Consider the following 14877-nt stretch of genomic DNA (forward strand, 5'->3'; position numbering starts at 1 on the left):
AGACTTATAATTTAACCTCAACACATTTGTAAACACCTAATGGTGAAATGGTGTCATTCCCAATGATGTCAACAGTTCTCCTTCACTTCCAGATCACTCTGCAGGTTATTTAATTATCTGTGCTTACTGTTTACATTTTTCTGTTTGGATCTATCCTAGTGGAAAAAAAGAAACAGATTTTTTTTTTAAATCACATTATGTAACTAGAAAAGTCCAACTTATGCTCTCTCACCCATGTTACCTCTCCAACCTAAATCACATTAAATATTAGATTCTTGCATTCTCTCTAAAATTTCCAGTCAAATAGCTATAAACAATGTTAAGTTTTCTGGTGGTAAAAATGCATCTTTTTGACAGTGAAGAATAGTGGTACCAAGATATTTTTCAGGGAACGTTTTTCATTGGAACTACGAATTTTCTTTGTGATGCATAACAATTTAGATGAATGTTCATCGGGAAAAAATATCCATATTTAAGTGGTAAAGAATAGGGAGAAGAAAGAGACAACTTAAATGAGACATCCAATACCCTAGCGCCTAGGGCACTCACCAAGGACGTGGGACGTTATGGTTCCAGGTTCCTGATCCTCTACATCCCACATTCTAAGCAAGTGCCTGACCACCAGGCTAGCTGCTATTTCAGAGTGGGTCCATATCCCTTTTGTTTTGGGAAAAACTTACAAAAATCCCAGGTTCATCACCATGTGGAGCAGAAACAGGAACATTTTTGAAACCCTGAAAACTTAACTTGATTCTCACTGAGCTTAGTCCAAAACCTTTTCTCCCTACTGTGTTGCTTTTTTGACACTGGGTATAAACAGATGTTGCCAAATGAAGTGGATCAGCTATGATAGGATGTCTCCCTTCACAGCTGATCTGTTTCATTGGATGAAAAATATCACCCATTGTCCTACTTTGGGCACAGGCCTGATCCTGCGAGATAACAGGCAACATGTTCCCCACTTAGAAATGTGTCTCAGAGATTCCCCAGGGTCCAAATTTTCTTTAAGGGGCGTTTCCCACTTGCAGAGATGAACTCCAGGCAATTGCTAAGGCACGTCTCTAGGTTGGGAACTCCCTCTTTCCCTGCTTACATAGATGCACCAAGGAGATTATCTGGGGCAAATATCTCTAAGAGGGGAAAGCCATGCAGGCACTCCTGGGGCCTGAGGGGCCTGATCCTGCATGTGATTTCTCAGGGTACACAGGATTGGGCACCCCAGGAGCGCCTGCCCAGGGTGGCTGGAGACCACAGGCAATACACTGAAGCTATTAACACATTTTGGTGGCCACAAATTTTGGGCATCTGTGGCAAATACAAGGAGTATGGAAGGCTGTTTGCTTTTGTGCCACCATAAAAATCTTTATGGTGGTGCAAACATGACATCTGTTTCCACCATGCCATTATTATTACCTCCACCCCCCCCCAGGCTCTAACTCCAGATGCTACCCCCTTTCAATTAGTAAGTAGGAGAGGTGGAAGGCAAATTTCAGCCTCTTCTGATGTGACCACCCTCTCCAGACACTCCAAAGTCTGTAGGTGAAACTGCCAGAAATCATGTAAGCTGCACACAAAGCAAAGCACAAAACAACAAAATAAAAACTTTTAAAAATGGGGAAAAAAAATTGTGATGATACTTTTACATGCCTGTTACCAGTTTATTTTACTTTAATTTCATATTTAACCTACTTCCTGCACATCTCACTTGCAAGCTCATCTCAAACTCCCATCCTCTGTGTAGGTGAGTCACTGCCTTTCTTCAGACCTCAATAATTTCTTCTTTGCTTTATTCCATATTTAGCAATAAACCTCAATCTCTTCCCACTTTTCCCAATTGCCACCTCTTTCTATCCTCCCCTCAGTGTAAGTCTTTATCACCATTTACATGTTTTTCTTTTCTTCCATTTATTCTTGTTACTTTTCTTTCTATCAGGATGAATCTTTGTACCTTGTTCAGTAAAATAATCTCTTCCTAGCTCACCCCCAACTCTATAGCGTTAGGTTACATTCTAGCTGAAAGATGCTGTTATTAATATAAATTAAACTTTACTCTCTAGTGTATACGTCCAATTTACACTTAAATGAAATGAAGGGAAACAATGTCAATAGCAATTCTATTTAAAGTCCCACAGTTCAATTTGAATTGGCATCTTAAATAAAAAGATTATATTTAATCATGGTTGTGCATTTGAGAAATGTGCTGCCCTTGAATGGATAAGCATGTTTGGAAATTATTAAAAATGCTTCTTTAAACAGATGCTTTATTGCAAAGCTATTTTACAAATCTCTAAAATGTAGGCAAGATGTAAAAAATAAAACCCAATAAACCTGGGTACAACTTTAAAAACTGGAAGCATAAATTCCTAGTAGAAAATGTGATGTATAAATTAAGGTATTTGTGAAGCCCGCCGCATTAGATAACCTGTCAGAATATGCCCAGGAATCTTTAACAACAAAAAAGTGAAACCTTAAACTGCAAATGCTAGGTATGCACAATAAGCAATAACAGGAAGGACTCCTAACAACAACAACAACTACAAATACAAAAGAATACCAAAATGCCCAACTTGGAAATTCTCCTTTGTTATCCAAGTTCCTTTCAGTGTTAGCATTCTTACATTTCAATTGTTTCCTGCAAGCAATGGACATTAACCAACTAAGCAAAACAGTAACTTTTTTTCAGAAACTAAAAGCAGAGATCATGGGCAGAGTGGCATTGTGAGTAGTGACAACTGATTTGTAAGTTTATTTTATTTTATATACATGTATGTATAAAAAAGCACCTAATCCAGACTCTAGGCCCTTTAGACATAGTTAAAATAAGACTTGTCTAAGAAATAAGCTAGAAGCTTTTACTTATCCCTACTTGGGAAAACTATCAAGAAATGAAGTCAAACCAAAAGAGTGGTCCAGTTCACCTATAAATATCAGCCTTCCTTGTGCCCCTCCTTTCCTCAACAGCCTGGGTAAATAGATGGGCCTTGCTATAAGACCTGAGCTCAACAAATCTGGGCTATTTCAGGCTTTGTGGGTAGGCAGTAAACTCCAATGTTAAGAGCACCTGGAAAAACACACCCAGGCCACAGCTCTTTTGCTAATAAAATTAAAAAAAATAAAAATAAAAAAAAAATCAGGGCACTTCAGATGAGTCTCTGCTGCTGGCAACTCTGGCCATGTAGGCCAGGCAATGAGCCAGTCTCTAAGGCAGGATTTTTGTTTCATTTTGCTTGTTTGCTTGTGCTTAAGGATTTTAAGATCAAAACCAACTCCATCAAGAATGCAAAAGGAAGGCAACACAGATCCCAGAATATGCAGGGTGGTCACTGGTCCTGTTTAATACCAGACTGTCTTGTTTTAAGGCCTTTGTCCCCGTCCATTTCTGAATGAGGAATGCACTGCAAAAAGTCCTGTTTTTCAGTTCGTTGGTGGAAATACACATCAGTCATTTGTCCTCACGATTCTATTGGCTGTACCTAGAGCTAGGGTGGTACACAGCCAGGAAGAACAGGGTTCTGAGCCAGCCAGGGAGGGAGGTGGATGATCCTGGTGCCCCCACCCCTTGCTGCTGATTGGTCAAAGAGGTAGAGAGCTCTTCCCCTCACCGCTGATTGGTCGGGAGTGCCAGTGGTCCCACCCTTCAGCAAGTGGATATTCTGTATGCTGGGGATGTGTCAGGGGCCACCCTAAGAGTGTGTCATGCCCCCTTTGATGTATTACACTTAAGTGGACAGCCATACTTTTCACCAGCTGCTGTAATCAATGGCCTAGGAGAGGTCTTTTCCAGTCCTATGTTTAAAGCATAGTGGCATGTGGAGTAGGCCTCTGCAAAGCGGCTAGTATCTGCATTGGATTTGGCCGATTTGGGGCCAGTGATTCGATTTGGTGATTTGAATCACTGTCCTGAATCAATTTGGCTGAACCTCTGAATTACATAGGCCCATCCGCAACCCTCTCTGCCAGCCCCAGCAATGGCTGACCCACCTGCCCCAGCTCCCAGGCACTTTGGGAAAGAAAAAAAAAAAGCCCAGACTCACCAGCTACTGCCTGGCGGGGGGTGGGGGGAATCCTACCACTGCATGGGGGGCTCTGCCACAAGTCCTACAACCCCCGTCATATCCCCCAGCTCCCTCATGACTGCCCCGCCCACCCCAGCTCCAGGCCCTTTAAGAAAAAATAAAAACAAAACAACACCCCCCCCGAACTCACAAGTTCCTGCCTGGTGGGGGGGTGATCCCCACTGCCCCCCCACTGCCCCATGCTGTGTGGGGGGGCCTCTGCATGAGCGCTCTGAACTGCTGAAGACACTGCAGGAACCGGTGAGTCTGGGGGGTTGTTGTTTTTTTTTTCCCTAAGGGGCCAGAGCCGGGGCAGTTGGGGAAGCCATGGGGGAGAGGGGGAGGTTGGGGGGCTTGTGGCAGAGTTCCCCATACAATATGGGGCAGTGGGGAATTGCCCCTGCCTGGCAGGAACTGGTACTCACCTGGCTTTTTTTTTTCTTTTCTGTGTCCAGTTTTGGGCTCCACAATTCAAAAAGGAGATGGAGAAGCTTGAGAGTCCAGAGAAGAGCCACGAGCATGATCAGAGGTCAGGAAAACAGACCTTATGAGGACAGGCTGAGAGCCATGGGGCTCCTTAGCCTAGAAAAGCGGTGATCTGACGGCCGCCTATAAGTTTATCAGGGGTGACCACCAGTACCTTGGGGAATGTTTGTTCACCAAAGTGCCCCAGGGGCTGATGAGGTTGAACGTTTATAAACTACCACAAGACCGTTTCAGGCTGGACATAAGGAAGAATTTCTTTACTGTCCAAGCCCCCAAAGTCTGGAATAGCTTGCCATCAGAGGTGGTTCAAACACCTACACCGAACACCTTCAAGAGCAAACTGGATGCTTATCTTGCTGGGATCCTATGACCCCAGCTGACTTCCTGCCCTCTGGGTGGGGGGCTGGACTCGATGATCTTCTGAGGTCCCTTCCAGCCCTAATGTCTATGAAATCTATGACATTTTGAAGAGCCGGGAGATGGGGCTGGGTGGGGCAGCCATGGTGGGCACTGGGAGAGTGGGCAGGGGATGGGGCCTGGCAAGGGTCCCCCAATGGTCTTCTCACCCCTCCTCCAGCCTCCCCTCTCCTGTGTCCCACTTACAGCTCTGAGTTTGCCTCCAGCTCTCTGGTGCAGCCACTGGGGACTGTCTGAATTGTTGAAGCTCTCTGAATCTTCTATGAATTGATTCGGAGAGCTTCGAATTGATTTGGACCTTTTTATTGGTCCCCTGATTCAATTCAGATTTGGAGATTCGGCCACTGAATCTATCTGAATCTCCTCCAAATTGAATCAGCACCTGAAGCTTCACATAGCCTAATGTGGAGTGGAAATTGGTATTTTAGCTCTGACTGACAAGGGTCAAAGTGTGGATACTAGGGCTGGATCCAAAAGAAATTATTGAAACCATTTGATCATAAAAACGCCAACCAACAGCAGCTCAGGATCACAGAGCAACCCAACATTCTGAAATGTAGTAACAAGGGACAAGCCTGCACCTTCAAGAAGAAATGTAGCAATAATCTTAGTATAAGCATGTGTACGCCAAGTCACTCATCTGATCACTGCCAAAACTATGTCACTTCATTTTTTGTTACTTCAAAGTTATGTGAAATCTGGTACACAAAATAAAATAAGCCTGAATAAGTAAGTTTCACATATAATAGTAATAACACTATTTAAAAAAAATCACTGAGTTTAGTGGTAAATGAGAAGAAATTTGCTATTCACAGCAATATACAGCTCCAAACACTGAAGTCAGACTTTTGGTCATAAAGGCCTACATTTGGCCTTGATCCTGAATCACAAAAGTCATTTGAAGTTTTGTCACTGACTTTAACGGAAGCAGAATGCTTGCATTTCTACATGATTACAATGTGGATATTAGGCTCATGGAAGATGGAGAGAAACTTTTCAATACATGAGGTTTCAGATTCAGTTACTTGATTCACACTAGAATGACAGATATGAATTTAGCTATGCATGTATGTCTTTAGACTAAATGAAAATACAAGAATATTTTTTCTTTCTTAATGGAAGATATAAACAATTCTTGCTCTGCCCCACCTCAAACCCTTATGACTATATTTTATATGCTACCTGCAGTCATATATAACCTTTATTTTAACAATACATTGTTTTTGAAAAAAACCCAAATGCTTATATTAGTACCTCTATTTTGGTTCTATTTTAATATATAGTACTATAAATGCCAGTCAAGTGATAGCTATTCTTTTGGAAACACATTTGTCATTACACTCCCTGTCAGACCACTTGGTTTCTGATCACCAAATTAGGATGAAATTATATTCATTTCTGAAAGGAGATTTTTCCTTGTAGTACTGCAAGCCAATTCTCCACCCCTTACATGCTATTTAAAATATGCTCACTGAAGATGCCCTGCCTACACAAGGGATTATAAAGAAGAGTTTTACCATTTGCTTCCTGTGGCCTTTCTGGCTTTTCTTAGGTATCAATGTGGTGAGACTGTCATATTTAAACAGCACAAAACAGAGAGACAAAAAAATCATCCTCTATAAACAAAGAACTATATTTTAAAGCCAAGGTATTTGAAAAATCAATACAACCTGGATATTTTATCTCTGTTCGTTCTAAATTACAGAGAAGTCAAATTTAAATCAAACAAAATGTTAGTACACTAAAACTTCTCAGATGAAAAGTCTTATAAAACACACCAAAAAAACTGCAAAATGTCAAGCGAAACAAAAAGCCATGGAACTATAGCTGCAACTAATACTGCTATTGTTTAAAAACACTTTCTCCTTGTATCCAGAGAACAATAATCTGCATCATAATTATACATGTAAGAAGTTCAGCAATGAAAGCCATATGGTGAAGCTTTGGAATATCCAAACGAATTGAAAAATTGATCAAAAAATGTAGGGATCACAGCTCTAAAACTATCCAGCTGCATGAAAAATATAGGAATGCTCTATGGAAACATGAAATGCTCTCAACACCCTTAGCCAAAAGACGCAAATGCCCTGGATTGCCCTTGTTGGTACTATCCTGACAATACACAGACACATCATCTCCATTAAAAAACAAGCAGATACAGTTTCTAATGCAAGTCCCTCCAGGATGACAGTTGCATTATGATTCATAGAATCAATGTATTGTGGGTTACTACTGCAACTTTTAATTACTCGCTAGAAATGTTTTTCATCTACTTAAGGAAAATAGTCTATTAAACATCATACAGGTCTGAAAAATCAATTTTTATTTGAAAGGAAAAAAAGAACCTATACTAGTATAGTTCTGGGGCTGATTTGAAATCTAAAATACTTTAAGACTTTATTCCAAGTATTTAAGATTTAATTCCAAAATACTTTAAGACTTTATATACGCTGCTGGGACAACGTGGCATGTGAAAACAGAAAGATGATTTGTTTTCCATTCATATTCAAGATTCTCATTGTTTAATTACAAAAATTCATAGATCTCTAGATACTTATTAGCAACCTTTGAAAGGTCAAATTAAGCCCCCCAGAAGTAGGTGCACACACTCTTCTCTGGAATTCGGTGGATTTAAATCAGGGCAGCAAAAAACCAAATTTGGTTCAGGATCCTATTATCTGTCAAGCATTAACAAGGCAAGAGCTATACTAGGGACAGAAGTTACACAAACTTGTTTAAATCATCAGAAACTGGTTTAACCCTGTAACAGAACAGAAGTTCAGTGCACATAAATCAGTTTCAAAATGGCCAAAACTGGTTTAAGATAAACCTGGTTGAATGTAGTATCAGACTTAGTTGATTTGGGTCAAACTGATTTATGCAACTTGTGTCCCAGACCCCTTCCTGGTTCAAGTTCAACCACAGTCCACCAGCATCCCAGCATGCTTTCCAGACCTGGGCTGGGCTGTCTGCTCCAGAAAAGAAGTGGCGGAGGGGAGGAAAAGGCAGGGACTGCCCCTCCCAGGCAAACCCTGGCTGGGGTCTGGAGCCAGGGGGGAGGTTAAAACCCCCTTCCCCCAAGCACAGAGCTGCCCTGCTAAACTTACTGCTGGCTGCAACTGTGGACTACAAGTCCCAGAGTCACCTGGAAGCAGGAAGAGGAAGTGATGAGCAACCCTGCAGAGTTCCACTCCTGTGATTCTGGACTGCAAATCCCAGAGACCTCAGGGACAGCAGGAAGAAGCAAGCAAGCACACAGCCCTTGCTGGTGGCATGCCAGAAAGCTATGCTCTAGTGCCTCCTGGCTTCTGGCCTGAGCTACTGCAGACATGTGGCTGCATTTCCTGAATCAAAAGTAAATGTCTGTCCCGTTGTTTCTCAGTTTTAATTTCTGAAGCTTAGACTAACGGCAAAGACTGAATCAATTCAGCCTCAGGCTTTTTGTCTGTCTGTACTTAGCACAGGTGAGCCTTTGCGGCAATCCCTGTTGTCTGGTGGATGGCAAAACTGACCAGTTTCAACTTGCAGCAGCTCTCTTTTGCTGGAAAGCCCAAAGGACAAAAATGGAATTTCAAAAGGGCTTTCTAATATTCAAAACAAGAGTATCTGGATAACTCCACATTCAAACTGAAGTTCTAAATATTCTGTTAGTGGAGAATCCAGACAACATATGAAATTCCAATATGAAAATCAATTAAAACACATTACTAACACAGAATCACAAACATGAAAGAGACATGGCTCACATGAAGAAGACTTTAAAAATGTAGTATCATACAGGAGGGATAAATAGCCAAATTGAATTCAACACTATTGTCCAGGGCTAACCAAGGTTGGAGTCTGTCTCTGTATTGTTTGTGACAATGACTTCATTAACAGTATGGTGTTATCTAAATATAATTAAGAAAAAAAAGAGCATGAGCAGGCTGATTCTTCTGTTTATCCAAACTCTGGGAAAAAATATTTCACTTAATACAAGTGAAATGTCACTGTAATTAAGATAATTTACACATTACAGCTCTTAAGCATGTATTTGTATGCAAGAGAGAAATGCTATGCAGAAGAGACTCTTAGGCACCCTTATCTAGGATTATATTAGCCCAGCTGCTCCTTGCTTTATTTTTTCCAGAACTACTAATCCCAAAAGGCAATTTTTTTCCCTTAACATAAATCACAATGAAGCAAAGACAAAAAAATAAAACATAAATAATCCCTTCCATACGAAAAGAACACTGAAATGCACTTTTACTGTTACAGAGAAAGGACAAACTGCTTATAAAATAGAAAGCACAGCTTTTACTGTTCTCACCATTTAATCCTGATGTATTTTTTGGCTGAAGGCATAGTATTTAACTTTTGATATTATAGAGAGGCTGGGTAATAAGGTGCAAGGCCCTTTTCACAGCGAAGTGTTCCTTAAGCCTCTCTCATGTGCGAACATTTTAGTAAGTATATACATATAGTTTTAATATTTTTTTCCTTTTTCCAAATAAAAAAATGGGAAAAGGGATAAGCACACCTCTAAAATAAAAGCTGTTGTTGGATAAAGAAAATTATTCTCCCATCCAATTTTACATGTTGGTTTTTTGATGGGGAAAAAAAAAATTGAATGAAAAATTGTGAGCAACTCTACTCAAGCCAACATACCTATAACCAACAAAACTGTGCTCCTCCAAAAACATCCAGTTTGTATCAAGGATGATCCTAAAGCCAAAACCCAGGATCAGAACAACTCGGAAAGAGGCTGCCCTTTAAATTGGTCAGTGAAACCACAAAACATTTTTTGCACCATTTTCTGATTCCTCTTCACCATAAACACAACCGATGCACGAGATCAGCCCAAATGTTAGGCAAAAATTCAGCAAGACATACATTTGAAGTGTATTGCAAAGATAACTATTCTTTACATAAAAGGTGTGATGAAGATGAAAGGAGAGGTGCTCAGCAATGCCAGGGACAAGAAAAGCATGGGCAGTCCATTAATCTACAAACCCTGGGGGATTCCTAGTAGAGCAGGGAGTTGGTCTGACATGGTAATGAACCTTACTAGACTCACCTCAGGGCACTTTGCATAGATGGCACCTCTGATAGATGGCACCTTTCCATAGAGGCCCAACACGTCTTATACAAAGCCTTCAATTTAGGTATCTCAGAGAATATCTCTGCACTTTCCATTTATTGTTATAAACAGTAACACAAAAGTAGATTCTTAATAAGGTGTTCACACACAGAAAAATGCAAAAAGACCCACAGACAGGCTGGAAAAGAAGAAAGATAAATTATTTCTGTTTCTAAATTGCATAGTAACGGGGACTAAGTACAAAAACCCCCAACAGATTTTAAGGGCAGGCTTTTGAAAAATCCTCAGCTGTGGGCTAATACTCTTCCCCATAAAGTCAATGAAAGCTTCATTATTCTTAACTTTGATGAAAGCAGAGATAGGCCATGTTGAATGTTTTCGGAAACTCTACCACCAACTCTCCCCACTTCCTGGCTCCCGTAGCTATAAATTACATAAGGCACAAACACAAACTCAGTGCCCCTCAACATGGACTGTAATGTCCAGCTCATCTCTGTATCAGGCTAAAGCAACAGCTCCAATCCAGATAATAAATAGTAATAAAAAATCTGGATTTATGACTTAATTCAATTTGCAATTCCTGGTGCTTTAGGACAAGTTTCCTAGCCAACTGTTTTTTCTGAACTGCAAAATGTCAAAGTTTTTCTGAATTTCCAGCTAATATCATGGATCATATTTTAAACTGTTAGTCTCCAATCCCTGACTTCCACTGCAGCATTGCCAAAATGGCTCCATTTAAATTAGCAAGCAGCAGCATGAAATGTCTGAGTCCTTTTGCTGTTACCAGCTCCTCTGACAAATTTATCTCACTGGTTAATATTTCATAGCTATATTTTTTCCAATCCCATGAGTTTCAAGTCTACTCATCTAAGAAGCTGAAGGGATGTGGAGAGGGATAAACTGATTTGAAATCTATTATTTTGTAAACATTTTCACATCAAATACAAGCTTAGAATCTGGCTATGACTATAGTACCCATATGGGCTCCTTTTTCAGGCCTTTGTGGCAGAGACAAAAAAGAGAGGATTTTGTACTGATCCACATCAAAGTAAACCTGCTTCAGGGCAAGTGGGAAGCTGGTGACTCATCAACATGAACAACCCACATGTTCTGACTCATTTACTGCTCTTCACACAGGGTGACAGCTCACACTGTGCTAGAGAACACCCAATCATCCACTTCCGGCTACACCACCAGTATTAAACATTAGGAAATCTGTTTAGATATCTGTAAGCAGAGCCAGATCATTTCCTAACTTTTTTTCTTATGCTCTTGAAAGAAAGGAAGAGTTAAAAAGGAAGCTTCTTCTCCAAAACGAGTCAAATCTGTAGCGCTTCAGGACTGCACAGTGTGGCAGGCAGGGGCTTCCATAAACGGATACTTACTTTGTTTTGTTTTGTTTTGAATTGAAGAACCTGACCTTGGGGCCACAACATTATTGTCTGAGTGATCTCACTCACTAAACCATGCTGCAATTTCTGGTAAAACTCGCCACACCAAAGTTCAGTAACCCTTAGCATAAGGGATCCAGCAGTGAAGGAGAAACGGCCAGAAAATTACAGTGCAACAGAACTGACTTCAAGTTCTCAGTGTCTCAGGAGCCGATTTTAAAAGGTGCTGAGAGACAACAATCTATTTACACAAAGCAGACATGCACAAGTATTTATGCCAAGAGGTTTTCCCTGCTGCCCTGCCAGTGACCTCAGATGTGCTCTCAAGCAAGACGCTGCTTCATGCAATAAGGTAACTTCTCTTTCCTCCCTTGAGTAGTAACTGCTAGCTCTAGCAGACTGTGATAAATTATACATTTTAATCTCCATTCCCACTCTCCAAGAGACCTTGTTCTAAGCAACTTGTTACTATCAGAAGGCTGACCTAATATTCTCTCAAGACTAAATCATATCCAGAAAAGCTGTGTGCAATCAGTCTTCCCAAAGGTTTTGCAAGATTTAAACATTCATTTAAATCACTTGCTCTCTAGCTGTTGTCTAAACCTGTGCTCCAGGCCTGATTCAATGAGGTGCTATAGTTGAGACTATTTAGCATCTCAAGGGCTAGCAGGGGGTTAAACTTTAGCTAGGCTTTTGTTGTCGAAGCCTTGGAGCACATTGTGCACACCAAACTTCTTGTGAACTTTCAGACTGGTACATTCAGACCTGTCAAAAAAACGTTTTCTTCAAAAGCTGGTAGCACAGGGGGAACTCTCTACAGCAGGCGTGCTCCCCCTCTGGCCCATGGGTCAGATGTGGCCTGCAGAGACATGGTACCTGGCCTACAGGTCTCCCCATGGGTTAAGAAATTTGGCAGCATCAGAGCAGTGGCAATTAATACTGCCACTTTCCCCTGATGCCAAAGTCCCAAACCCCAAACCCTGCACAACTAGATCAGGGCTGAGCCACGATCCACTCTGTGGCTGGATCAGGGCCAGACTATACCCACTCCCCACCCTCCCACAGGGCCAGGTTGGGACTGGGTCATGCCCTTTTCCCTCCACAGAGCTGGGTTGGAGCCAGGCTGCCTGCATCTCCCCCCACATAGCCAGGTGGTGCCCTGTGGTGACCATCCTGGCCATCAGATCAGTACCGCTAGCCAGATCTGGCCCATGGATAGGGAGGGCACTGCCTATCCAGTCTGCTGGCCAAAAAGGTTGAGCACCATGGCTCTAGATAGATAAGCCTCCAATGATGTTTCTATAGGAACAATTAAACCTGTTTGATAGGCTTCCTGCTGGTAGCACCAAGCTTGAGGTAGCACAAAAGTGGTACCCCCAAAATTGTCTAGGGTAAACATAGCCACAGATGTGAACTAATCAAGACTTGATCACACACTATTTACTTTATAAATTAGTTCTTGTTGTGCTATGATGGAAGAAAGTTTAAAACTGGTCTCAGCTACTATGTGAACATTTTGAACACGTTTCTAAAGTCCTCATTTTTACACAGCTTTGACCAGTGATGGCCAACCTACAGCATGTGTGCCACAAGTGGCACAGGCAGGTTATGTGGCACATGGCAAATTGGGGAGGGAGCACAGGGTTAGATAAGGCAGGAAGCAGAAAGCAGAGCAGCAGATCAGGCAGGGAGCACAGAGCAGGGAGAAGGCGGCCTTATGGCATGCCTGCCCAAAGGGCTGGTTAACACTGTCAAGCAACCTTAACATCTGCACTTTCGTTAAGGTCCTTTAAGTTACTGCAGCAGTATAAAGAGACACTACCACGAGTGAGAATCAGGCAGGCCTCCATTTTATGAGATTACACTTAAATCTGGGATATTGTGTATTTAATTAATTCTATTTAAATGTGTGAAGTCTTCCCACTTTCCTGTTTTTCAGCAGCTTTGTCCTGTTACCTAGTATTTTGATTTTGGGTACAGATAATGAGGAAACTTGTATTATTCCCTTCTTAACTACTACTGTCTAACTTCTAAGGACAAGCTCTGGCCTGCTCTGGATTCTGTGCCCTCCAGCTCTTTGGACGCTCCCTGCCTGGAAAGAGTCCAAAGACTTTTACCAAACCAGGTGCAGGGCAAATGCAAACCAACACTAGATTTTTGTGTGTGCTCTTGTTGTAGGCATATAGATGCCCGTCTCTGAAGACAGACAAAACTATCCAATATTTTATTTTTAAAATAAATTTGCTTTAAAGGTTCACTGCTTAACCGCAATACTAACTGTGGTGCTAAGAAAGGAGTCACAAAACATAAAAAGGAGTCGCACAACATAATCATGACAGAAAAATGTTTCATGTTAACCAATGACTACCAACAGCAAATCAAAATTTCAACTAGTGTAGTACATAAAATGTCAGGCAGAGAGAAAAATGATAGGGTGTTCTTTATCCACTATAGTTTGTTACACCTGCTAGCATCACCTTAGTTAATGGTCTTGTCAGCATTTCCAACCCAGATCCTTTATTTTCAGGATTTTATAAATACATTAGTTATAAATTTTTTTTTTTTTTAAACTTAAAACGACATTTCCAGGTCTAATCCCAAGAGCAAGCTTTATTGCAAAATTCAAGAGGAAAAATCCACCTAAATTGATAAAATATATAAAATGTAGTGCAATTTAGAGATTTTTCTTCTCTCCTAAAATTACAGAAATACTATAAATGTCCCACTGGACATTCCACTGCTTTTACTACAGCGTTTATATTACTTAGAAAGTGAAAGAAAATATTCTGATGTACTAGCTATATTTTGTCCTTTACTAAATTATTATCTCTAGCACATGAAAGTCCCAGTGCAGCAAAGTATTTAAATATGCAAGTAATCCTGTTCAAGGCAATTATTCATATGTTTAAAAGTTAGCAAATGTGCACACTATTGTTATCCTGTCTTCCCCCACGCCCTATCCCATTTGTTTGTCTCATCTAGCATTGTTATGTCTCGTCTTTTAGACTGTATGGTATGCATGTCAGGGACTTTCAATCCATTATATTTGTACAGCCTTTAGCACAACACATATGAACCAGCCTGCAGGCTCTACAATAAATATAAGTATTAAATAACTTAGAGAGCACCTGAATATGGAGCTGAGCTGAAAGGCAATGGGGAGGACAAATATATCACTTTGATGAATAAGTATTTTAAGAGCGCAAGAATAAATCATGAAAATATCCTTTCCTCATCTAGTATGCCTCTCTCTCTCCTTCCCAAGTACCCGGGCAATTCTAACACTGGCTATACCCCTGGGAAAATGTCCCTCATCACTTGGTCCCCATTTTTGTGCCTTACAGTAGGTGTCAGTTATTCATTGTCTAGAATTTATTTGTCTCCGGCACATTCAGGAGTCTAAAAACTGGTCACTATGCTCCCCCCTTCAGTAATGCACCACTAACCA

General features: G+C 41.0%; 1 protein-coding gene across 1 annotated transcript in view; it reads right to left on the minus strand.

Annotated features, from left to right (window-relative positions):
• Window positions 1–14877, minus strand: part of WWTR1 (WW domain containing transcription regulator 1) — a 123525-nt gene that overhangs the window by 49220 nt on the left and 59428 nt on the right. The window lies entirely within an intron of this gene.

Source organism: Crocodylus siamensis, chromosome 6, assembly GCF_052110815.1.
Source record: "Crocodylus siamensis isolate JL-2025a chromosome 6, ASM5211081v1, whole genome shotgun sequence".
Lineage (NCBI taxonomy): Eukaryota > Metazoa > Chordata > Crocodylia > Crocodylidae > Crocodylus > Crocodylus siamensis.